We start from the raw sequence: 25,883 nt of genomic DNA on the forward strand, positions 1-25,883 counted from the left end.
TGATGCTGAGTTATCTAACACAATAGCTAGAAATGAAAAATATTTTCTGATAATCCTTTAATTATCTACTAAACTAGAGATGCCTAGTAAATGAATGTCTGTGAGTGATATGCACTTTCCACAGACATGGAATCTTAGCTATCTGTAAGGGCAATACACATAGTATAGGAAAAGGCAATAATGTATAAACCTGAACACCTATAACGCCATATATACACATGCTAGTTACATTTGTTAAGCATTCTTGAGCCATTAATCTAATATGCCTCATTTGTGCAGGCTAAACCTTCTATCACTATGTGCCACATATAATTTAAACAATTATCACCAAGTGTCCCCTTTTACATGTCTATCCAAGCAACATCATCTCCCTCAATATAGTTACCTTGGAAGACTTGGCACTTGCTCCAACAAGGCTGCCAATTTCTTGAAATGTTTTCGGAGCTTCTTTTAATTGGATTTTCACTTGCTACCATTTTAAGAGATGCCTAATAAAACCAATATGATTATTTTAATGGTCCATCTCCCCACACCTCCACCACCCAGAATAGCATCATATATTATGATTTCTGCCAGGATTTTGAGCTGCAAGCAACAGAAACTGACTCTTACAGTTGTAAGCAGAAAACTAATTTATTGATCGAAAACTGAATAGCTCATAGACTGTCTGGGAATATTAGAGAACTCAGCTTTTTAAACAGGCAGACACTAAGGACATTCATGCAGTTAGAAGCACAACCCAAATAATCTCCATGACCCAGCATCGTGAAGCATATCTGAGTGTGGGGTGTCATGGTTTGCACCTCTGACACCATGAGATGCCACTGACATTATGTATGTTGGCACTGCCCCTGTGGCCACAGATAATTCTCTCCTATTCCTGCTCCATGATCTGCCAGCTCCATATTCAAAATTCTGGTTGGGTCCATCTGATTGGCTTAATTGCACCATGATCCTGATTTTCAGAACGGGGTATAGGAGGGTCTGGCTTTATCACCGAGTTCTTTCATGTTCAGTGACTTCTCTTCCCTTTTGGGAGAGATGAAGAGAGTCTCCCAAATATTTGTCTTCTTCATCCGTATTGTAGAGTTGTTTCTGATGGCTTTCTCTCTCTCTGGCCAGAGTCTTTATTTCCCAGGTCACCTCGCATCTTGATGTGTCTCTGCAGTTGGTTCTTATGAATAAAATGGAACTGAAAATGATAGTAACATTTCTGAGCTGATGTGGTTTAGAATAGGTGTGGTTTTTTGCTTTCTCTTTCTTCTTCTGTAGATCCGGGCATTGCAGACAGTGGGGCCTCGAGAAGGAAGAAGACTGGAACTCTGAATCCAGAGCAAAAGGCTACTGAATTCCAGCCTTGAACTTCTGTGTGAATGAAAAGTAAAATTTTGAGATTTATGGAATTTGTCCATGACAGTTATAGTCATTCATTTTTTCCATGCTTCACACTTAGTTCTTATTGTTATTAACTATTGGACTGACTCATGATATAGTGATACCTTTAGGATTATTAAGGTTGTGAATAAATGTACCTCGGTAGTAGGAAGAGAATCAATTTATCTGCACTTAAAGATGGCAACCTGGAAGAAGGTATATGGCATTTATTAGAAGCAGGCTAAATGTTTCTTTTTTTTTAAATTTTTAATTTATTTTCAGTGTAACAGTATTCATTGTTTTTTCACCACACCCAGTGCTAAATGTTTCTGATCTTTTCCTGATGTGATTATCCGAGTGAGTGGTCCAGGCATAGTGAAACTCTCCCTCGTTTGTGTCCTATGCTGTGTTTAGTCCTGAGCCTCAGATGTATTTGTACCTAGGCTTTACTCTTAAAATAATTTTGAATCTTTTGTAATATATATGTATTTAAAAAAATCAAACAACCTGACATTTCCACACTTTAACTGGCATTAATAGCAAATTGCTCATGACACACCTTACAAACATGCAACATATCAGTAAGTCAGGACCCCAAGGTCAACACTTTTCTGTGAAGCATGGGTTTGAATTGAAAACTACTGGGGAAAAAGGATAGGGTTCTTTTAGTTCTAGGAAAAAAAGGAGTTTCATACTCATGGGCGTAAACTCAGCCTATAAAAAGCTCTGTCCTTCAACACACACTTACTCTTCTCTATTACCGTGAACAAAACCTTCCTTCACCAATTCTTTGGAACCTTTTGTGACATCATAAACCTCTCATAAATCTCTCCCCGTTTTTATTTTCGTCATGTATCTCCTGCTCATAAATGGGACATGGAAGGGCCTTGTCAAGCCCCCCAGTGGCTCCAGGCCAAGCATTTTCCCCAAAGACCAATCCTATCTACACAGAATGTTCCAGCCTGCAGAGGATTCTCCTTCTGAATTTCAAATTCTAATATCACTGGCTCCACTTAATGTTTCTTGTTGGCAGGGGAAATGAGATTTTTCTCTGAGGTAATTCTAATTAAATCCACGAGCTGCATTTTACACACCCTTAGGAGATACAGAGAACACACTCTGGGGGCACTTTCCCGTGGTGTCGTCTTCCAGTTGAGTAACTGTATTGAAAAAGGTGAAACCGCTCTGAGGTTGGCCAGGAGACTGGAAGGAGTTAGTGGCCTGGTAAAATCATCTCCAGAGTAAGTCAGGTTCTTCTGATAGACAATGATGGGATTTTACTCATCATCAGAAGCCAGTAGTATGTGGCTTACATTGTATCTCACATACTGGCTGAATTATAGCCTATTAAGCCAAGGATGGGATCATGTAGACAGATCAGAGAATTTGGCTTTTGGTTCCATTCATCTCTACACCTTCCCCAATTGCTGAAAACATTCAAAACCAAACCAAACCAAACCAAACAAAAACCCTTTGTTTATATTTTGTCCTTAGCTTCTTGGAAAAGCAACTCCCAAATTTTCAGAACGCTGTTACCTAAACTGTCTTAGATTTTACAACATTGCAGACTGGGAACATTTTTTCCCCCTACAGAGGTAGTTTAAATCTTCTGAGACTGAGTCACTGCTCTCTCAGGTAAATTTGTTAAGTAACAAACCTGAAATTTATCATCAAGCATCAAGATTAAGGAATCCTTCAGGTTATAGGCTTCTCTTCTAGAAAATACAACTCATGAGAAATGAAAAGAAAAATCATGCCAGTGGCATGGATCCAGGTGAGACCTTCAAGGTCTACAACCTTGGCACTTTCACATTTTTCTTGCTCTCACAAACACCTAGATGTTACCTGTCCCCACCCTGCCAGAATCTGAACTAGGGTGGGGGACACAGAATTAGTAAGGGACATGGAAAAGTGGTGGAAGAGGGAAAAAGAGCAGGGCTGAGTTCTTACCAGCTCTGGAAATCATGGCTCTTCCCTTAATAGTATTTTTTTCGTCAGGTTTATTGAGGTCTGATTGACAAATAAAATTGTAATATATGTAAAGTACATAATGTGATGATTTGATATACACATACATCGTGGAAGGATTTCCCCCATTGAATTAATGAACACATCCATCATCTCACATATTTACCTTTTTTGTTTTTTGTTTTGTAAGAACACTTTAACTTTACTCTCTTGATAAATGTATTATACAATACCCTACAGTCAACTACTGTCACCGTGTTATGCATTAGATCCTCAGAGCTTATTCGTCTTACTAACTGAGACTTTAGACCCTTCTACCAGCCTCTCCTCATTTCTCCCCACCCCCAGCCCCTGGCAACTGTTGTTCTTCTCTCTAATTCTGTGGATCCAACTTTTTTTTCTTTTCTTTTTTTTTTTTTTTAAGATTCCCTGTGTAAGTGATACCATGCTGTCTGTCTTCTTTCATTCTTTCTTTCTTTCTTCTTCTTCTTCTTTTTTTTTTTAGATTTTTTTTATTCATTGATTTGACAGAGAGAGACACAGTGAGTGAGGGAGCACAAGCAGGGGGAATGGGAGAGGGAGAAGCAGGCTCCCTGCGGAGCAGGAAGCCCAATGTGGGGCTCCATCCCAGGACCCTGGGATCATGACCTGAGCCAAAGGCAGATGCTTAATGACTGAGCCACCCAGACACCCCTGTCTGGCTTATTTCATTTAGCAAAATGCCCTCCAGGTTCATCCATCTCATCACGGAAAGAAGGACTGCCTTCTTTTCTAAGGCTGACTAATATTCTATTATGTATATGCCCCATTTTCCTTATCCATCCATCTGTCAATGGACACTTAGGTTGTTTCCATCCCTTGGCTCTTGTGAATAATTCTGTAATAAACATGAAAGTTCAGATATCTCTTTGAAGTAGTGATTTAATTTCTTTGGGAAATATTTCCAGAAGTGGGATTGCTATATCATAGGGTAATTCTATTTTTAGTAGCTTGAGGAACTTCCATTTGTTTTCTCAGTGATTTTACCAGTTTATATTCCAATAAAAAGTGCACAAGGGTTCCCTTTTCTCCACATTTTTTGCCAATATTTCTTATCACTTTCTTTTTGATAACAGACTTCTGAACAGCTGTGAGGTGGTATCTCATTGTGTTTTTGATCTGCATTTTCCTGACGATTTGTGATATTGAACACTTTTTCTTGTACCTATTGACCATTTTGTATGTCTTCTTTGGAAAAATGTCTATTTAGTCCTTCTGTACATTTTTTAATTGGATTATTTGTTTTTTTGCTATTGAATTGTAGGAGTTTCTTACGTATTTGATATTAACACCTTATCAGATATGTGTTTTGTACGTATTTTCTCCTATTCAGTATGTTGCCTTATCATTTTGTTAATGGTTTCCTTTGCTGTGCAGAAGTCTTTTGGTGTAGTCCTGCAGTTTATTTTTGCTTTTGTTGCCTTTGCTTTTGGTGTCAAATCCAAAAAATCATTGCCAGGACCCTGTGTCCAGAAACATAGCCCCTATATTATCTTCTAGAGGTTTTAAGGTTTTAGTCTTATGTTCAAATTGTTAATGCACTTTGAGTTGATTTTTGTGTATGATGTAAGATAAGGAGTCTAGTTTCATTCTTCTGTATGTAGATGTCCAATTTTCCTACACCGTTTCCTATACCATTTATCCTTTCTCCCATTGTATATTCTTGGCTCCTTCATCAAAAATTAATTGACCGCATACGCACGGGTTTATTTCTGGGTTCTCCGTTCCATTAGTTTGTGTCTGTTTTTAGGCCAATAACATACTATTTTGGTTATTAAAGCTTTGCAATATAGTTTGAGATTAGGAAGTGTGATGCCTCCAGCTTTGTTTTTCTTTCTCAAAATTGCTTTGGCTATTTGGGTTCTTTTGTGGTTCCACCTGAATTTTATAATTGCTTTTTCTATTTCTGTGAAAAATGTCATTGGAATTTTGATAGGGGTTGCATTGATCATTTGTAGTTTGCTTTGAGTAACATGGACATTTTAACAACATTAATTCTTCCAATCCATGAGCATGGAATACCTTTCCATCTATTTATGTCTTCTTCAATTTCTTTCATCAACATGTTATAATTTTTGCATATAGATTATTCAACACCATGGCTAAATTTATTCATAAGAATTTTCACTGTTTTTGATGTTATTGAAAATAGGGTTATTTTCTCAATTTCTCTTTCCAGTAGCTTATTGTTTGTGTATAAAAATACAATTGATTTTTGTGTATTGATTAGTAGTCTGCAATTTTGCTGAATTTATTAGTTTCAGCAGTTTTTGAAGTTTTAGTGTTTTCTGTATATAATGTCATGTCATCTGCAAACAGACAAGTTTACTTCTTCCTTTCTAATTTGGATGCACTTTATTTCTTTTTCTTGCCACATTGCTCTGGCTAGGAATTCCAGTACTATGTTGAATAGGAGTGGTGAGAGGGGGCATCTTTGTCTTGGTCCTGATTGATCAGAACACCATTGAGTATAAAGTTAGCTATAGGTGTGTCAAATATGGCCTTTATTATGTTGAACTACATTCCTTCTATACCCAATTTATTGAGTGTCTGTACCATGAAATGGTGAATTTTGTCAAATGCTTTTTCTGCATCTATTGAGATGATCATATGATTTTTGTCCTTTTTTAAAATGTGGTGTATTATATTTATTAATTTGTATTATACTGAATCATCTTTGCATTTCTGAAATAAATCCCACCTTGACCATAGTATATGATTTTTTAATGTCCTGTTGAATGTGGTTAGCTAATATGTTGTTGAGGATTTTTACAACTACATTCATCAGGGCTATTGGCCTGTAATTTTATTTTCTAACAGTGTCCATGTCAGGCTTTGGAATCAAGGTAATAGAGACCTCATAAAATGAGTATGAAAGTGTTTCTTCTTCTTCTATTTTTGGAAGAGTTTGAGAAGGATTGGCATTAATTCTTCTTTAAATGTTTGGTAGGATTTATCAGTAAAGCTATCTTGTTCTGGACTTTTGTTTACTGGCAAATTTTTGATTACTGGTTCAACCTCCTTCCTACTAATTGATCTCTTTAGAGTTTCTATTTCTTCATGATTCAGTCTGGTAGGTTATATGTTTCTAGGAATTTATTCATTTTTTTTCTAGATTATCTAATTTGTTGTACAGTAGTTTGTTAATGATGCTTAGCATTTGCGTTATCAATTCTAATGTGTTGTCTTTCCTTTTTGATTTTGAGTCTTCTTTTTTTTGTAGTTGGTCTAGCTAAAGCTTTGTCAGTTTTGCTCATTCCCCCCCCCAAAAAAAACTCACTTTTATCGATCTTTACTATTGTCTTTTTAGTCTCCATTGTATTTATTTCTATTTTGATCTTTGTTATTTTCTTCCTTTTACTAACTTTGGACTTAGTTTATTCTTCTTTTTCTAGTTTGTTGAGATGTAAAGCTAAGCTGTTTGAGTTTTCTTATTTCTGAATGTAGGCACTTATCACTCTATCATTCCCTCTTAGAACTGCTTTTGCTTCATCCCGTAACTTTTGTTATGTTGCATGTCCATTTTTATTTGTTTCAAGGTATTTTTTCTTTTTCTTTTGTTTTTCTTTGACCCATTGGTTATTCAAGAGCATAAGATTTAATCTCCATATATTTGTGAATTTTCCATTTTTCTTCTTACAATTGATTTCTAGTTTCATACCATTGTGGTTAGTAAAGATCCTTGATATGATTTCAATCTTCTTAAGCTTATTAAGACTTATTTTGTGGTCTAATATATTATATATTCTGGGAATGTTTTATGTGCACTAAAGGAAAATATGTATTCAGCTGGAATACATATGGATAGATGTATACATCTATAATACAGATGGAATAGTCTGTATATAGTTGTTAGGTCCATTTGGTCTAAAACGGAGTTTGATTCTAAGGTTTCCATATTGGTTTTCTGTCCAGATGATCTATGCATTGTTGAATGTGGGGTATCTACGTTCCTTACTATTATTATTTTGTTATTTCTCTCTTCAGGCCTGTTAATATTTGCTTTATAAATTTAGGTATTCTGATATTGGGTGTATATATTTACACTTGTTGTATCCTTTTTTCTCCTTCTGGTATTTCTAAAATGCATATATTGGTCAGCTTGATGATATCACTTAAGTCCCCTAAGCTATTTTCACTCCCAGCCTTGAAGGGATGGTCTTATATAGGAGATATACCTTATCGTATAACCCTATCCTGGATCTTGGCTGTCTCTTGAAACTTTGTGATTGTTCAAGCTGCTGTCTTTGTGGTTCCTAATAGTTGGGGGTGTGCCAAGATCCATCAGTGTCTCAAAGGGAAGAATTGAAGTCAGCATTTAGATGCCAGCTGATTAGAAGCTGGATCCTCAGCCAGCAGCTGGGGAAGTTTGAAGTCAAACTCCTACCAGCAAAAAATTGGGAGTTGAGCAATTTTGTTTGCTCCTTCTGCACTGAACCTGGGTGGGGGTGGGTGGGAGATAGCCATGGCAATTGCTCACATGCCTGTTAAGAGCTGCTTCTTTGTTTGCTATAGTCCCATTAAGACTCATGAATGCAAGACCTGTTGACTTTCTGAGCTAGATAATTTGGGGGCTTATCCCTTGGGGGGCAGCCTTAAAAATTGGGACACTAGATGTGGGAGGTTCACTTCTCAGGGAGAAGCTGATAGTTAGGGGTTGCCTCCCAATTACAGGGCACTTTGCTGGGGGTGATGTATATAGCAAGAATGTGTCTCAGCCTTTCCTGAGATATGGGCATTTTCTCAGTTACCTAATATATAGAAGCCACTCAACTAGTTTCTCGATTTCTCTCAGAAGGAATTTTTCAATGTGTAGCTATATATTTGGTATGTCTGTGAGAGGAGAGAAATTTGGGAACCTTGTCATCTTGGTCCAGAGCCTCAATGGAGCCCCCTGCAACACCCAATGATGTTTTTCACCATTATATCTCATTTAATTCTCACTAGATTAAAAACTAGATTAAAAATTCCTAGGGAGGAGTAAGTAACTGTATGAACGTTTCCTTTACAAATGAAGAATCTGATGATGTCACCCTCCTCAAATGAAATCAATCCTGTGGCTCCAAAATGTGTCTGAATAAAGTTTAAACTCTCTGCAAGGCCCTTCGGGGACTTGTTCCTTGCCTTGCATTAGGTCCAATTCTTACCATTGCCCTTTCACACCATCATGTCCTGACATATTGAATTACTTAAATTTTTTCATATGTCTGTCTCCTCTGCCCCAGCTCTCTCCTCTTTGTCTCTCATTCATCTGGTGTTTTAGTTATCTCTTGCTGTGTAACAAGCCATCCCAACATTTACTGCCTCAAAATAACAATGCTTTATTATCTCTCATGATTCTGTGTATTTGCTGGGTGTTCTGCCAGTCTTGCCTGAGTATTCTCATGTGACTGTAGTCCTCAGATGGGCCAGCTGGAGCCGGAGGACCTACAATGGCTTCTCTCACATGTCTGGGGCCTTGGTAAAGATGGTTAGAAAGTTGGGATGTCTCCTTCCACATGGTCTCTTATCATTCATTCAGTCATCTAGCCCAGCTTCTTTACATATTGGCTATGTTCCAAGAAGATGGGAATGGAGACTACAGATATTGTAAAGTGTAGGCTCTAGAATTTCTGACATCATTTCCTCCATATTCTGTTGGTCAGAGAGTCACAGGGCAGCCCAGATTCAAGAGAGAAGTAGCTTCTACTGCTTGATAGGAACAGCAGCAACATCACATTGAAAATGGTATGGAGACAGACAGCCATGTTTCATTGAGGGCCACTATTTAATAACAGGTACAACAGGAACACTCTCCCTTTTACTTGGCTAATTCATATTTGTCATATGGGTCTCAGTTTGTAGGTGCTTCCTTTGGGGCTCTTTTGACCTACTGGGCTCTAATCTTTTTTATAGTCCTTATCACAGGCTCTGAAACCACCTGCTTCCCTGTGTGTCTTCTCTCTCTCTCCAGGGCATGGCATAGGGCCGGGCACCTGGGCAGAGTTAGCTAAATATTAGCTAAATGGATGAGGCTCAAAGAGTTAGGAATCTTATCCATGATAACACAGAAAATAAACTCTACAGTATTTCCTTGGAGTCTTCCCTTGGGAAAGGAAGACATTTATTATCAACTTTTAAATAATAATTGTTAATACAATGGAATGATCTTACCTTGGCTTTTAAGAATCAAGAAGTAATTTCAGGAAAGGTCCTTCTCATTGTGAGGTTTATCCTGGGGAAGATATTGCTTGCCCTGGGGATGAAAGATGGAGTAGAGTTTGCTACTCAAAGTGGGGTTTGGGGATCAGGAGCATAAGCATCAACTGGGAGCTAGCTAGCAATGCAAAGGTCAGCCCTGCCCCACATGAACTGAGTCAAGATCTGCATACTCACAAAACCTCCCAGGCAATTCTCACATACCTTAAAAGTTTAGAGGCCTTGGGTTAGAGTATAGTGCCGAGTGCTCCTTCAAACCTACTACAACCATGACCATGAAGAGGCAGTCTCAGAAGCAGCCCTACTCTTCTAACCAGGTGAGATGATATTTCTCAAGGAATTGTCACCAAATTTTCCCAGGGTGACTTGAGTTTGGCCCTCTCAGATTTTGCTTATTATAAATAAAAACAAAGCAACTGACACTCTACCTTCTGCTGAAGTTTCTCAGTGGAGACCTGATGCGGTATTTGTTACTGAAACATTGTCATAATGTTTGAGCTATTTTAAGCTTCAACTATACTTTTAAGTATTTAAATAGTAACAAAAGAATAACGTGTGTGCAGTGTAGGCGAAACCTGTATTTCTCAGAATTCTTCAATTGTGTATGGAAGTGTTTTTCATTTTAACTTTCTTTTTGTTTCTCTTTTTCATAAAAAAAAAAAGAATGAGGCTAAAGAGTGTTACTCATTATAACTAGAGAAGAAAAACACAAAACCACAGGTATGCGAAAGTATGGAAAGAGATACAAAAAAAGCTTATCTAAATTTAACCAGGATTTTATCAAGTATTCAAAAGTAATCATTTTCCATGTAACACGCATAATTCAAACCAACAGCTTCAGGTGACAATCCACTAAGTTTGGTATATTTATTATTTATTATATAATATTTTACCTTACTTTAAAAATTACTATTGGTGTTTAAAACTGTGAGGTCAAAAGTTTTTTTTATAGTTTCTGCACTAAATGGGTTGTTTTTTAGGGGTGCACGTGTGTGTTTGCATGCATGTTTGGTTTATAGGATTAACTTTCTTTGGACCCCATCTCTGTGAATAATCTCTTCAGGAACTCCATCAGCCTTACTAAGGTTTGGGTTTTCCAAGGTAGAAAGGGTCCTATCTCTTATCGGGGAATTCCTGGGGCTGGGGACAGTCCCCTACCCACTTAAAGGCTTTGCTAATTCAACAAGGAATATTGAAAGTGTCATCAAAGCCTGTACAAACACCCTATTTGCATATCTTTCTCAGTGGCATCCTGCCAATTTGCCGGAGTTGCCCATATGTTGAGCAGCTCTGTTACTCAGCATATAATGGGTTAAATGACTGACTCACAGTGCTGGTACCTAGTTGGAGAAGGGCAAAGTCAGAATAAAAAGACCAGGCTCAGGCTGTATGCGTCCCCCTTTTCTGTTACTGCTCAAGCAGCCCTTGAAATGCAAGCAATCTAGAGTGGTGATTCTCAAAGTTAAGCCAGTATCACAACCCCCTGGAAAGTTCTACTAAAGCACATATTTTTGAGTCCCACTCCCTGAGTTTCTGATTCAGGTCTGGGCTGGGCTTCAGAACTTGCGTTTCAGAACAGCATCAGATGATGCTGATGCTGTTGGTCTGAAGTCTACATTTTGAGAACAGCTTGTCTAGAATCTGGTTTACTGGCAACACCTCTCTAATGGGGCGCCTGGGTGGCTCAATTGGTTAAGCGACTGCCTTCTGCCCAGGTCATGATCCCAGAGTCCCTGGCAGGGAGTCTGCTTCTCCCTCCGACCCTTCCCCTTCTCATTCTCTCTCTCTCTCTCTCTCAAATAATTAAATAAAATCTTAAAAACAAAAACAAAAACAAAAAACAACCCTCAAATCAAGAAAGATTATTTGAAGATTGTTACTGAGACCCTCAGAGGTCTGGTTTATGTACTTTTTTTTCTGACAGGCAACATGACCATAAAAGCTATAGAAGCGTAGGGGACAGAGACTTTCCCATTGTCTGCTTGGAAGTCCCATTTCCAATCTTGATATCTTTCTCAGGTATGGCTGCTGAATCACAGAGTATTCAGATTGAGGCCCCAGTTCAAGGAACATGAATTGCAGGTGGGGTTATATATTTTGTAGAGGACCCACATGTGAGGACAGGCACACGGTCTCATCTGGAGCTCAAAAAAACTGCTTCCACTGTTTTCCATGAGTGCTTGGTTTTTCCTCGCTGCATGTTGTCCCTCTCCAGTTGGTTCACTGAGCACTTAAGGGGTTAAAGCAGTTCTTCAAGCTCTGAGTGTGAACTACACAGTGTCTTAATAATACCTCTAATACCTATGCATTTATATGAGCAGAACAAGTGAAAACCTGCCTTGCAGAAATTAGATTAAACAGTTGAAGGAGACAGTCATTTTAATAAGGAGCTTCTATATAAAAACCCTTGATACTTCATTATCTATTTATTCCTCTCAGTCACTCAATTTTATTTTATCCTTCATAATTAAAAAGGAGACAAAACCAAGTCTTTAAAAAATGATCCAATGCCACCGTGTTTTGTGTAAACAATATTGGGTGGATATAGTTTGATTTGCCTATTACTCTTTCCACCCCATCTTTATGCTTTCTTCCCGTGGGTTCTTTCACAGCTTTACGGGGGGTAGTAATAGCTTGTGATACAGATGCTATTAGAATTATGCTCACACATCGAGAATGAGACCACTGTAACATATCAAAGACAAGGCAGTCAGTCTCAACATGTTTTTTACCTTTTTTAAAAACATCTAGATAGTGTTTATTACCTTCTCTACTCCCTCAGTAGAAAATCTTTACTAATATCAGAAAGTATTAGCTACTCATTCATTCCCTCTCTCGTAAGTTCTCTCTCGTAAGTTCCTCGAACCAAATTTTCCTTTGGGGGCTCTGTTGTGAATTTCATTCAGCGTGAAGATTCTTGGAAAGCTGTGATCAATGTTGTGCAAGAGTGTCAATGTTAGAACAGTACTTATCTCTTCCCAATCCCCCCAAAGAAGATTGTGTTTATACACAATGCACACATGTTCCCCTTACATACATGAACTCATTTCATAAAACCGACACAGTTTCCAGTGACAAATAACAACCAACCAACTGTGAACACTGAACTTTCTGGCATGTGATTTTTCTTAATGAGTAATCAAGGTTTTGTCCTCTTATTGAGTTGTAAGTGTTCTTTATATATTCTGAATATAAGTCCTTTATCAGAGATATGATTTGCAAATATTTGCTTCCAGTCTGTGTCTTGTCTGTTAATCTTCCTTTTGGTGTCTCTCATAGCATAAAAGTCCTCACCAATTTTTAATGGATGTTCTTTGAAAGGATCTGTGTCACTGGATATGCAATATTACTTTCTTATTTCTCCAGCTAAACTGAATCAGGAACTACTCTATGGTCTTCTTTCCCATCATTTCTAGTACTCAGGGGGGTGCATCAAATGATTATTTTTTCCTCATTCAGCATCTACTCTGGACCAGGTTCTACATATTTATTTTTTCTAATTCTCATAGCTTTGCTACAAGGAAGGTGTTATTATTCCCATTTTGCACATATGGATCTTGGGGCTTGAAAGGTTTAGCAACTTGCCCAAAACTAAAGGGAGAAGTACCACAAGCTGTATTTGAATTCAGTTCTATGTGACTCTAGAGCTTATGCTTCCTAGATGATGCTGAGACGGGTTCTCTCAGGCATGGCAAAGTCATGGGTCCTTCCACAGTCGGAAGCAGAAGGTGGAACCATAAGAACTTTTGATTGTGCTCTGTCCTTTACCTCAGAGAGTTTGCTGGAACAGCTCCCATTTCTTTTCTGGCTCTCCATCTGCTAGCTGTGAAGTAGCCTCTGTTAGTCATCATAGCTAAAGAAAAAATACTGTTTTATTTCAAACAGTTAATATTCATCAAATGTTAATGAAAATACATAACAAATAATTACAACAAACACGGTGTCTGATTAAGATGAAAGGGATGACAACCCTGTGAATTTTTAATCTGAAAAATAAAGAATGTTACATTAATAAGACTTAATTATATCACTAAATATTTAAAATTACCTTCTTTAATAGATTTTATTTTTATTTAATATATTTCTTTTTTAAATATCTATAACACTTTCATGAGATTGGTACATAAAATCTTATCAACTGTTACGGCAAAAGAGAATTTTAACTTAATATATTCATCATATTGATCTCAGAACTTCCACTTTATTTATTGTTCAGAAAAGCTAATAACCCTTTTATACTTTATTATAATTGATATTTTCTCCACATAGAATGATAAATAATTAATACCATTACAGGGACTTCTTGTGCTATATGCTTATTTGGAAAAAAACTACAACAAACCATCTCAGTAGTGTATTATACATTCCATTTTAATACTCTACACTTACAATTAATGCTACATTTTACAGGAAAACATAATTAACTTTGGGAATCTGTCTTGAAATGACCACATTTAGGCAGCTGAAGCTAAGGCAAGGGATCTATTCTAAGCCAGCTCTCTGGTTTTTCCACATTTCAGCTGCTTCTAAAGGATCAGTAAAATTATACACCTATCACCAAGTCTTTTCACACCTTGGGAAAGGTGTTTATAAAAGGGAAAGGATAGTCTTTTGGCCTTGTGCTCTCTATACAAAAATTGAACTTGATTTTTAATTTTTGCTCAGTTTTTATAATTGTATTTTAATGAAAAAGCAACACCTCTCCCCAAATTGCTAATAAGATAATTAAATTCATTTGACCTTTCTCTCCCACCATCCCAAGAAGCCTTTTTTAGGGAGGAAGAAAAATGTAGTCGTTGCTTCTAGATTGCTGTGAGTGATTTGGTTGTTTGCAACTTCCAGGGAGCCAGTAGGATTAAAAGTACCAGGGGTGGGATCTGGGTAACTGGGCTGAGATACTAGCTCTGCCTCTCTAGCTTTGTAGTTTAGGACAAATTCCTTTACCTCTCCAAACTTTAGTTCCTTCCTATTAGATTGTAACATATGCTCCATTAAAGCAGAGATCACATTGGTCTTGTTCATTTTATTCCTCAGGAAGTGTCTGATACATGGTTCTATTTCATTTGAGAATGAATGAAAGAATGAATGATACTGTTATTGAACTGTAGAACTCTCATGCAGGAGGAGAATTCCTGGGAATGTATGTAATGAAGTCAATCTGATTAAACCATTCATTTAGTCTGTTTTGGTTCTGAACCTACAGCCCAGACAAAGGCAGTCACGCTCAGTGGGATCAGTCAATAAAAAAGGAAGGCTAGACTATCTGGCCCCATCATAGGTTATTACTGGGCTTATTTGCCCCAGGATCTCTGGTTTTTTTCCCCTACCAACCACTAGGCATGTCCTTGCCTCTTAAAGCTGACATGTGGACACTAAAGTGACTCCTCTTTCATCCCATGGAACTCGTTCTGGTTTCCGGGTGCCCCTTTTTGCTTTAATGACCTGTATCCATGAGTGACTCACTTTGGAGGCTTGACTGCAGGTTGCTGAAGGCACTTTGCCCACATAAACAGACAGCGGCAATACCTAGGAGTTTAGTCCTGTGCTGGCTTCCTGCTTCCTGGTTCCCTTCTTTCCCACCAATAGTAGCTTTTGGTCAATGACTGACTGATGGATACAATAGTACACAGCCTGGCACACTTGCCATGAACTGGGTAATTTATACTTTATAACTCCTGTGGGGGATCAGACTAAGGCTGGTGCTTTGCTTGCAATTCACCTTTAGTCTCCTATTCGCTCATGTTTTCTCCACTTCCTTGGGGCATTTACATAATAAATCCCCTGCACACAGATCCTCATTTCAGGGCCTACCTTTGGGGAACTTGATAAGATACTCAAAGATAAATTTAACTTTTCATATTTGACCAACAACACTTCTTCTCTGCCTCATCTTTTTAATCCATCTGCTAGTGTCTACTTCATATGATTATCTGGTCCCTAAGAGCCCCCAGGACTGTGCTATAGCATTGGTCCAAGTGGCCAACCTCTACACCCCCTGATGTATGTGATCCAGACTCCTCCCAAGGGAAATGCGACTTCCCTTTGTATATAGTCCCACATTTTTATACTGCATGGTAACTCTTTAGCTAATGACAGCTTATTCTTAAAGAGGTATCTTTGAAAGACAGGTCTTAGAATTGTTCTCTGATTTGTAAATTCTGTGGGAAGCATGAATATGTCTACAATAATCAGATCATATTTTGTAAAGCCAATCAGATTAGGGAGGTGGGGGATAGTAGTCTTATAAAATCCAGTGAGGAAGACTTAGACATTAGTGGAGAGTAGTTTGCACCTAGTAGATACTCAGTAGAGACTATCTTATCTTGGGGGACCAGAGTGGTGCAGCTGGTTAAATGAATGACCTCTCAGGTCATGATCACAGAGTCACGGGATCAAGCCCCACATGGGGCTCCTCACTCAGGACGGAGTCCCCTGGACATTCATTCTCTCTCCTTCTCTCTGCCCCTCCTGCTTGTGCTCACTCTCTCAATCTCTAAAAAAAAAAAAAAAATCTTATTCTCTGTGTGTGAATATATATGCCCCGCACATCAAAGATCCGGTGATGAGAAAAAAGCCTGCAAAAAGGGTTTCAAAACATGAGCTACTGGAAAGGAAGGGCAAATAGGATAGGAATTGGAAGTCTTATTCCTAAAGAAAATATGCACTGAAACTGAAGGTTAAAAAAGGGTAGAAGAGGAGGACTGGTGACATTATAGACTATTCATTAAGGTAAGCAACACTAGCACTAAAACAAACACCAAAACCTTGTGGTGTAACACAATAAAAGTTCATTTTTCTGCTCATGCAGAATCTCATGCAAATATTCCTGATTGCCAAAAAACCCATCAGTGGGCCCAATAAAAGATTGAATGGTCCTGTCTCACATTTTATAAAAAAAAAATAGATCCAGGTGGATTGTGAATACCAATGTGAAAGTTAATACAATAAAACTTCTAGACCAGTGCTGTCCAGTAGAATTTTCTATGATGATGTCCATGTCACTGTCCACTAGCCACTAGCCGCATACAAGGACCACTCGAAATATGGGTCCTGCAACTGAGGAAATTAGGTTTTAATGTTATTTAGCTTTCATTAATGTGAATTTAAATAGTTACAAGTGGCTAGGGACAACAAGATGGCGCACTTCTAGATGATAACATAGGACAATATCTTCATGAACCTGGGGTAGGCAAAGATTTCTTGAACCAAACACAAAAGGACTAACCATAAAAGGAAAAAAAAAACAAAAACCATACATTAGATTTCATTAGAATGAAGAATTTCTGCTCATTCAAAGATACCATTCAGAAAGTCAAAAGCAAAGCAATTTGTAATGCGAAAAATATGACAAAGGACTCAGATCCTAAATATATAAAGAAACTCTACACATCAATAAAAAAGGAAGCTAACCCCACTTAAAATAGCATGAGGTTTGAAGATACTTTATAATAAAGAAATGATCTAAATGACCTCATGTGCACAGGAAAAGGTGCTTAACTTAATTAATCAGGAAAAGCAAATTAAAACCACAGTGAGATACCATATATCCATCAAAATGGCTAAAAACAAAACCCAACCTGACAACACAAAATTTGTAAGGACAAGGTGCTAATAGAAATGTAAGTTAGTGGGACTGCTTTGGAAAACTGGGAATTTTTAATGAAGTTTTAACATACACCTACGGCCATCAATTCCACTTCTTAGTGTATATGAAGGAAAAATGGGTACATATATGACCGAAGGATAAAAACTAGAATGTTTATAATAAAGCAGCGACGCTTCTTACAGCCTGAAACTGGGAGTGATTCAAATGTATGAGTAGATGTATTCTATCTCAATGGTAGAATGGACGAATATATTGTGATAGATGTGGACTTGTAACTGTGTGAGTGTGCACATGGTGGAATACTACACAGTAATAAAAATGGGCCAGAGCACAGGAATGAATCTTCCAGGTAGACTATGAGAGAAAGAAAGTGGATGTAAAAAAGTATGCTGTAATTATTTACATAAAATTTTAAAAAGGCAAAAGTAAGCAATAGTGATAAAAGAATAGCAGTTACCTCTGTGTGTGTGTGTGTGTGTTGGGGTGGAGGAGATTGGGAGGTGGGTAAAGGCAATGGCTTAGAGAGGAGGTATCTAGGTGCTCATCATCTCTGTTTATTAATACAAATGGCAGTTAACCAGTTATGATTACATTGTAAAAATACTTTGAGCTATACCCTTACAGTTTGTGCACACTTCTCTCTCCATGTTATATGCCAATAAAATATTTACTTTAAAAAAAAACTTTATTAAAATTTATGAAGCAGGTCAAGGCATGATGACAAGAGCTTCAAAGTGTGAATGACAAAGAAAGGTCTAGATCAATGATAAATGGTTTTATTTTCACTACATGGCATTGTGTATGGCAGAGCAATGAACTAGAGATTGGGAGAATTTGCCACCTGATCTCTCACCTTCCAGAGATGGATTTGTCTTTTTGCATTTTTGCATGGAGTGAGGGCTCATCTATCCCTTCAACAAATGTGATCAAGCACCTTTACCATGTGGTGCTAGTTTAGAGATGCTAGTTTGGAGTAGTCAGTTCCTAAATTATTCAGAGGTGGATAAACCAGCTGATGAACCAGTCAAACCTTACGATATCCCCATCTCCCCTTCCCTGCTAGCTCTCTAAGCTTTTTCCTGCCTGCAACACTCTATGAAATTCTATGTGGTTTATATCAAGGCAAATGGTAGTGTTCAAATAGAATTAATTCAAGGCTTCTAGATGAGTTATTCTATGCCTAAATCTGTGAACTCTCATGGGCTGAGGCTTTATGTGCTTCTTCTATGTGTCCCTCTGCCCAGTGCCATGCCCAGCATAGAGGAGACACTCAGCAAATAGAAAGTGTGGAGAATGAAAAGATTAATGTTAAAGGCATTTATGACATCGTTGTTTGCATTCCATTGCAGTTTTCTTTCTCACGCAACAGGGAAAATATCTCAGGATTATTGTAACTCAACAAATAAGGACATGTAGTGACAACTACCTTCCTCTTTAAAGTTTTGGTGTAGATACTGATTACCTGATTCCCAATCTCACCAACTCTTAAACATTTCATTTGTATTGTGTCCCACTATTAATTGTCTGGGGACATTCTATGGATCAAAACATTTCCTCCCTAAAATGTAGACTTCCTATATCAAAGACAACACATCAATAAAAGAAAACACTTGTATTGACCATCCTTCCATGCCAGGTTAACAGTGAGGTGTAGTTCTAATTCTCCTTTTCAGTGACCTGGGATCTCTATTACGTCCCCATATTAGGGACCAAGAAATACATACTTTTGTTCTTGAGAAGGAAGGGAGATCTAGAATCAGATTTTTGCTGGCTTTGTGTCTTTTTTCTTAACCATGAGGATTCTCTTCTTGGGAATATTGGGGACTTGATTCTGGTGACCTCATTTTCTTTGAATTCTTTGACGTTTTGTTTCCTCTGTCAGAAGTATTTTGTGGCATTGCTTGTGAAACTACAGAGAAGAACATACAACTGACTGGCTGCACTTTCCAAGCCCTATGGATATGGTGGTGGCAGGAACAATTCTTGGCTTTGCCCTGAGATATTGGAGCTCATTGGAAGAAGCAAAAAGGCTAGCTGCCTGAAGGCTCCTTTTTGTTTTCCTAGATGTATAGGCAGGATGGTAGGGTCAGATTAGTCAGTTTATGAATTATTCAGAGATGGATTAGCCAGCTGATGGATTATTCAGCCCTCTGTTCCTTTTCCATATCTCTTACTCTGCCAAGCTCCTGTTCATTCCACTCCAACATGGTTGTTCTCAAGGGTGTGGGAAGAAGCAGAGAGAGAAGATATAATGGTGACTGGTGGTTCATAGCAATGCCCAGAGGAGTGAAAAGTGGTCTGATAAAGAGCGCCCATCTCTTGGAGTGGGGAATGTTTCATCTTTCTGGAACTTAGCAACCTGGTTGTTGCAAGACATGCACCTAACTACTTTGGAAAACAAATCAAGAAACCAAAGTTAACACATAGATGTGGATAATAATAAAGCTGGTCTTAAGTGAAATATGCAGGACTTTGGGACCTGAATGCCTGTCCCAGATCCACTCTTCAGCTAGATTAAATCTATGCTCTACAATGTGCATCTAAGTCTAGGCATTAATTTTATTTAAATTAAAATCTATCTAGTGTATGCTTTATGCTAGATGATTTACAGACAGTATTAGGTACTTTCCCCTACAAGTTACAGTAGAACTAACTAATAATACTTTAAACTATAAAGTCAACTAATGTAAAACACAACATGAGGTACAGATTTCAGGATTGGCACAACATTCCAGAGATGTCCTAAAAGATGCATGATTCTCTGATTTTTGTTGTACAACTATCCTCTCCTTATTTTAATGTTGTTGTTTTAAGGTGGTTGGAAATGGCTGCAGATGCTCAAAATAATCATGTCCTTGAGGGGTGGGAGCAGAGGTTGGGCAATGGACTTTCTACTCCTAGTGCTCTCTTTCTCATTAAGGAGGCAAAAACTTTTACAAAATTCCTCTTACATCTCATTGGCCACAACTGTAACACATGCCTGCACCTAAACCAATGACTAGCAAAATGAAATGAATTATCATGTTTGGCTTAGACCAAACAAAATTAATCCCCCTGGTCTGGGTCATTGCCTACATGAAAAAAATAGGAAATTGATAGCAAGGAATAAGGGGAAATGAAAATTGGGTATATAACCAGTGATGTCTATCACTTATTTATTTTCTCCAGATCCAAGTAGGCTAACTCTGAGCAAAGTTAGATGCTTAAGCATCTACAAGAATAGGGAAAGTAAAGGTAGATATCCTTATCTAATATTCCTGTTCAGCCACAGTGGCCCAATGAGCAAACCTGACTTCTCTAAGGCTCATTCTCTAGGCTTCTCTCAGTTGTAGCTTTGTGACTCATTTTCATTGTTAATAACCGTTTAGTTCTTGGTGACATTGTTATCTCATTTGTAGAATAGAACAAGACCCATAAAATTTCAATTTTTAATAAATTGATATTTTCATAGGTGCCTAAGATAAGAAATTTTTGGTAGACAGTGGTCAAAATTATTTATGAAGGGAATATTCATTGCATATCTCCTTATGAATTTATGCCACAGAAAATGGGAGAAGCACTTTATAAAATACATACATGTTTTAAATGTATTCATCTGAGCTAATGAGGATTAAAATATGATCTCAACTTCTTCTCCCTTTAATTCAGAGATTGTGATATATAGTTGAGAATGATATTTAAAAATTAAATTTAAAATGACCAACTTAAATGAGGATACCTTAATAATATTACTAGTCCTATCAGCTCTACCTAACCATCCTTATACTAGGATTTCCATGTGACTCTACTGCTGTTGCCTCCAGTTTAAATATTTAAATATACACCTGTCCTTTCTGTGTAAGCCTGCTGCTTTTCTCATGGTCCTTATCTGGTTTATTGTATCACTGTGCACCAAGTTGCTTAGTTCTGAAAAATGGTTATTCTTGATGATTTTCCTTTCACCACATTCAATCGGTTGTCAAATCTTATCAGGTGTACCTTTATCATGGTTCTCATGCTTATCCTTTTTCATTTGTCTTTCAGGCTAGAAGTCTGAACATCAAAATGTGGGCAATGGTGATTATCTCTAGGGGATTTTTCTGCTGTCTAGAGGACTTTTCTAAATTTTCTAGGTTTTCTAGAAGTGTTTATCACCGAAAAATGAATATAAAAATATTTAAAAGATCTGTTCTTCAACCTCGTTAATTTGGTTATTCTTGATGTCCTTCATCTATTTAATTTATATATGTAAACTTTTCCTCAGTAGAGGATACATGTGTCTATCTCTGTCAGAATATAATCTTCTGGGGGCACCTGGGTGGCTCAGTGGGTTAAGCCACTGCCTCCGGCTCAGGTCATGATGCCAGGGTCCTGGGATCGAGCCCCTCATCCGGCTCTCTGGCTGCCTCTCTCTTTCTCTGCCTGTTGCTCTGCCTGCTTGTGATCTCTGTCTGTCAAATAAATATTTTAAAAAAATGTAAAAAAAAAAAGAATATAATCTTCTGGAGGGCATAACCCTGGTCCTTAAACACTCCACAGTGCCTCGGTGTTCCATAGATATTTCCTCAGCTAAATTTAGTTTCTGATAAAGGTAGGAACCCTGCAAAATTTTATCATTAGGCTACTTCTAAGGTTAAAAAATAGCTAAAATACATCCTTAAGGTTTTAATCCTCAAAAATCTCCCAAATGGTTCAAAATTTCAAAATACAGAAAATAATGAGAATGAAGAAAGAGAGAGAGGGAGAGAGAGAGAGAGGACCCCTCTCCCCAATTTCCCCCCAATTTCCAGGTTTCTTTGGAGGTTCCCATTAAGCCTGCCATCAAGTCAAGAATGTATTTTATTCTCTGTAACTTTCTCCAACTCTTAATTTAAACCCTTTTTGTACATTGTCTCACTAACTTTTCTTCCTTCTTCTGGACTTTGAGTTTAATCATATCATTAAAAGTCTGGGCAGGAAGTTTCAGAACAGTTGGACATTGGGATATTACGGCTCTCAGAGAAATTTATTAATAGTAATTTTAGATCATTACTATATACTGCACATCTATTTAGTTTAAAATTTGGACAAAGTCTTTGGCAAAGGCTGAGGGAAAGCAGTTCTCAGGCAAGGAGGAAAAGAAATCTCATTCTCACTGGCTAGACTGGATGGTATCTTGATTTCCTACCAAGGTCCCCAAATATTGGCAAGTAATGATTTTGGTGTAAATTATACACTTTGATGTGTACCGAGGTTATGGAGCATTTTATGTAAAGTCGTAATATTAAGTAATTTGGTTGAACTAATGACTGTTTAATCTAACAGCTAATGAAATAAGCAACACTAAATATGACACATTCACCCCCTATGGACTTAAATTCTGGGGCAATCCAAGTAGCCAGTTTTGCTGATCGTCCTGGATACAAGATTGAGCAACTGTTCGCCACAATAAGATTTTCAGTCTTCAGTTTACAAATCACGTGGCCACTTCTAGACAGATTGCTCAAGGCCTTCTTATTCTTATTAACCTGAAGGAACTAGATCTTCTATTTAAACTGAAAGCTCATTTCTTGTCAAATTTTCATTGAAACATAAACTTGCTTGTTACAAATTGTGTTCAAGTACTCACATCTCGATAGATTAGATGTCTCTCTTATCCTTGGATCCTTTCTCCCTCCCTTCTTCACTCTCTTTATATTAGAATTATTTCCGTCACAAGATGAGCTTTGATTAGCTATAGCCATAGATTTCAGTGGGGAGGTAACGCAGCTCTTCTTTAAAAAGGTGCTGATATCATCAATCAACAGAAATCGCAAAAAAGAAAAAAAATGAGAAAATAATGGTGATTACACGTTTTCAACATTTTAAAATATTGAAACTGTTAAAAATGCTTAACGTTGAAAGACCTGCTTTCAAAGAATCACAGAAAAATGGACTCAGGCAAGGTTCTACACTGATTGGCTAGGTAAAGCCAGAAGACACAATGAAGGCAGGAGTGCCTGTGGTACTGCAACTCTCTGGGGGTCTTGGTAAGCCTATGCGTGGAGGGGACAATATCCACTTCTTGAAGATTGGGATGAATCTCCAGCTTGACAAAGCAGTTTTTTCTTCTATCGCTGTAATAACAGCCATGGTCAAAGGAGGGGATGTCTGCAAACTTCAGACAATTGCAGGAGCTTTTAATATAATTTGACAAAATGGGAAGGAATGAGAGAAATAGTTCTCTTCTGACTCAAAATCTTTTCTTTTTCTCTCTCAGGTGCAAGCACTTGTATCCACACACTTGGCCTTGTGTATTTCCTTGTTATTCTTTTTCATAAGCTTTAACAAATGTCTTTTTAATAATAATAATTAACATTTACATAGTTTTACTAAATGTCAGCCTTTTACCCCCTTTATAGATATTGACCGATTTAATCTTCACAACAATCCAGTGGTGTGTCATTTTCCTTCCACTTGACAGAAGAGGAAACTGAAGCAAAGAGCTGTTAACTTAAATGCTCAAGGTCACACCCTGGTAAGTAGCAGGTTGGATTCAAATCCAGGGTCTGTATCTTGGTGTTGATGTATTTCTCTCTATACATTTTTTTGGCTTTTTGAGGATAGAGATGTCTTTCTTCAGCTACAGCGTAGAAACGGCTCTGGTTTCAGAGACAGACAGGCCTGGATCTGAATTCTAAAACTTCACACATTGCTAGAAATTGACCCGCAAAAAGAAAGGTCCTGATTTGTAGTTGTCACCAATTCCCACGGTGTAAATACTCCTATACTCCTAGTATGACTGGTTTCTAGTCACCATTCGTTTCACAACTGCTTATCCTGAAATTGTACTTATCTGATAGCTCTTGCAAACGTACTGAGATAAGAAGGGCTCCAGCATATCACTGATGGAGGGTGGGCAACTTGTCAGTCTTGTTCAAACTCTTGGGTCACCATAATCTAGAGTTGTGCTTGGCACGTGGTGGTTACTCATCCATATTTATTAAGTGAAGGAATGAAAATGCCCCTGGTTCACATCCTTTCTGTTTACAGTATCAGTAAAATATTCATACTGGTCATATTAGATAGGTTGCTGAATGGATTAAATACTAGCTCAAAAAAAAAAAAAAAAGTCTGCAAAACGCCCAACCAAATGCCTGGCCCTTAATGGGACATACATGTTAATTCCTGTCCTGGATTATTTTACTTTCAAGGTGTCTTTTGTCTAGCAGGAATGCATTAGATAAATGAATGAATGGACAAGTCAATAATTGAATGAGATTAGGAAGGAGTATCTGTTTCGGATAGGAAGGGACAATTCTAGTCTTTATTGACAGGTGATGGCTGCATATATGTGAGAGCATTGATGCTTTTGTGACTTCACTACAATTTTATTTATTTATTTATTTTTTAAGATTTTATTTATTTATTTCGCAGACAGAGATCACAAGTAGGCAGAGAGGCAGGCAGAGAGAGGAGGAAGCAGCCTCCCTGCTGAGGAGAGAGCCTGATGCGGGGCTCGATCCCAGGACTCTGGGATCATGACCTGAGCCGAAGGCCGAGGCTTTAACCCACTGAGCCACCCAGGGTCCCCTTCACTACAATTTTAAAGGCGCTTCTAGCCTTAGCAAAGGGGTATGAATTCAAACATCTACACAGGCCAAACTGTTAAAGTAAATGGCTGAAATGTGCTCAGTGTAAAGACTGCAGGCAGTGGTTGGGATGAAGGTGAACTAGAGATTACACACCCACCATATAGGCACACAAATTTGAACATTTTTCCATATCCATGAGAGCCAAATGAAACAAACCTAAGTCTGGGTGCCGCTCATAGGCCTCCAGCATTAAACCTTTGCTTTTGGAATGGTGAAAGATAGGGTCTCTCAGGCCAACACTGGTCTGATTTAAATCAGATTCTGCCTCTTACCAGCTACTGGCCTGAGGCAAGTTACTTCAACTCCCTGTTCCATTAGCCCAGGGATTGCAAAGACCCTCCAGGGGGAGGGGCTCTAGCAGGGATCTGAACAAGCCCAGGCCTGCATATGCTGAGCTGCGAATCCTCAGGTAACTAACAGGACAAGAGATGGGGAGACGACCATTCTTTTTTTTTTTTTTTTAAAGATTTTATTTATTTTTTTGTCAGAGAGAGAGAGAGAGAGAGAGATCGAGAGCGAGCACAGGCAGACAGAGTGGCAGAGGGAGAAGCAGGCTCCCCGAGGAGCAAGGAGCCCGATGTGGGACTCGATCCCAGGACGCTGGGATCATGACCTGAGCCGAAGGCAGCCGCTTAACCAACTGAGCCACCCAGGCGTCCCGGGAGACGGCCATTCTACCTGGCTCTTTCATCTGCACCTAAGACAGGAGGAAAAGATTTCTCCTCGATATTATCGGAGACACTGTAGCACAATAATTGGATCTCAAACTTGGCTGCCCATTAGAATCATCTGGACAGCGTAAAAATAGGGATTGAGCCTGAGTCTGAGCCCTGACACTGATGTAATTGATCTGGGGTATGGTCTGGGTATCAGGTGATTACTGTGCAGCCAGGGTTAAGAAACACAGCCCTAAAAGATGCAATGAGGAAAGAAACAATCATGTGATTTTCAGGGACATTATGTGAATTACTTTTCTGTACCTTGGCAGCATGCTATTTTCTTTAACAAATGAATACACAAAGGCTGTTTCCACTGGACTTCAAATATTTAGAAAATGACAACAGCCGGAAAAAACAAAAACAGAAACAAAAAACTTTAACTCTCAC

This window comes from Martes martes, assembly GCF_963455335.1.
Source record: "Martes martes genome assembly, chromosome: 1".
Classification (NCBI taxonomy): Eukaryota; Metazoa; Chordata; class Mammalia; order Carnivora; family Mustelidae; genus Martes; species Martes martes.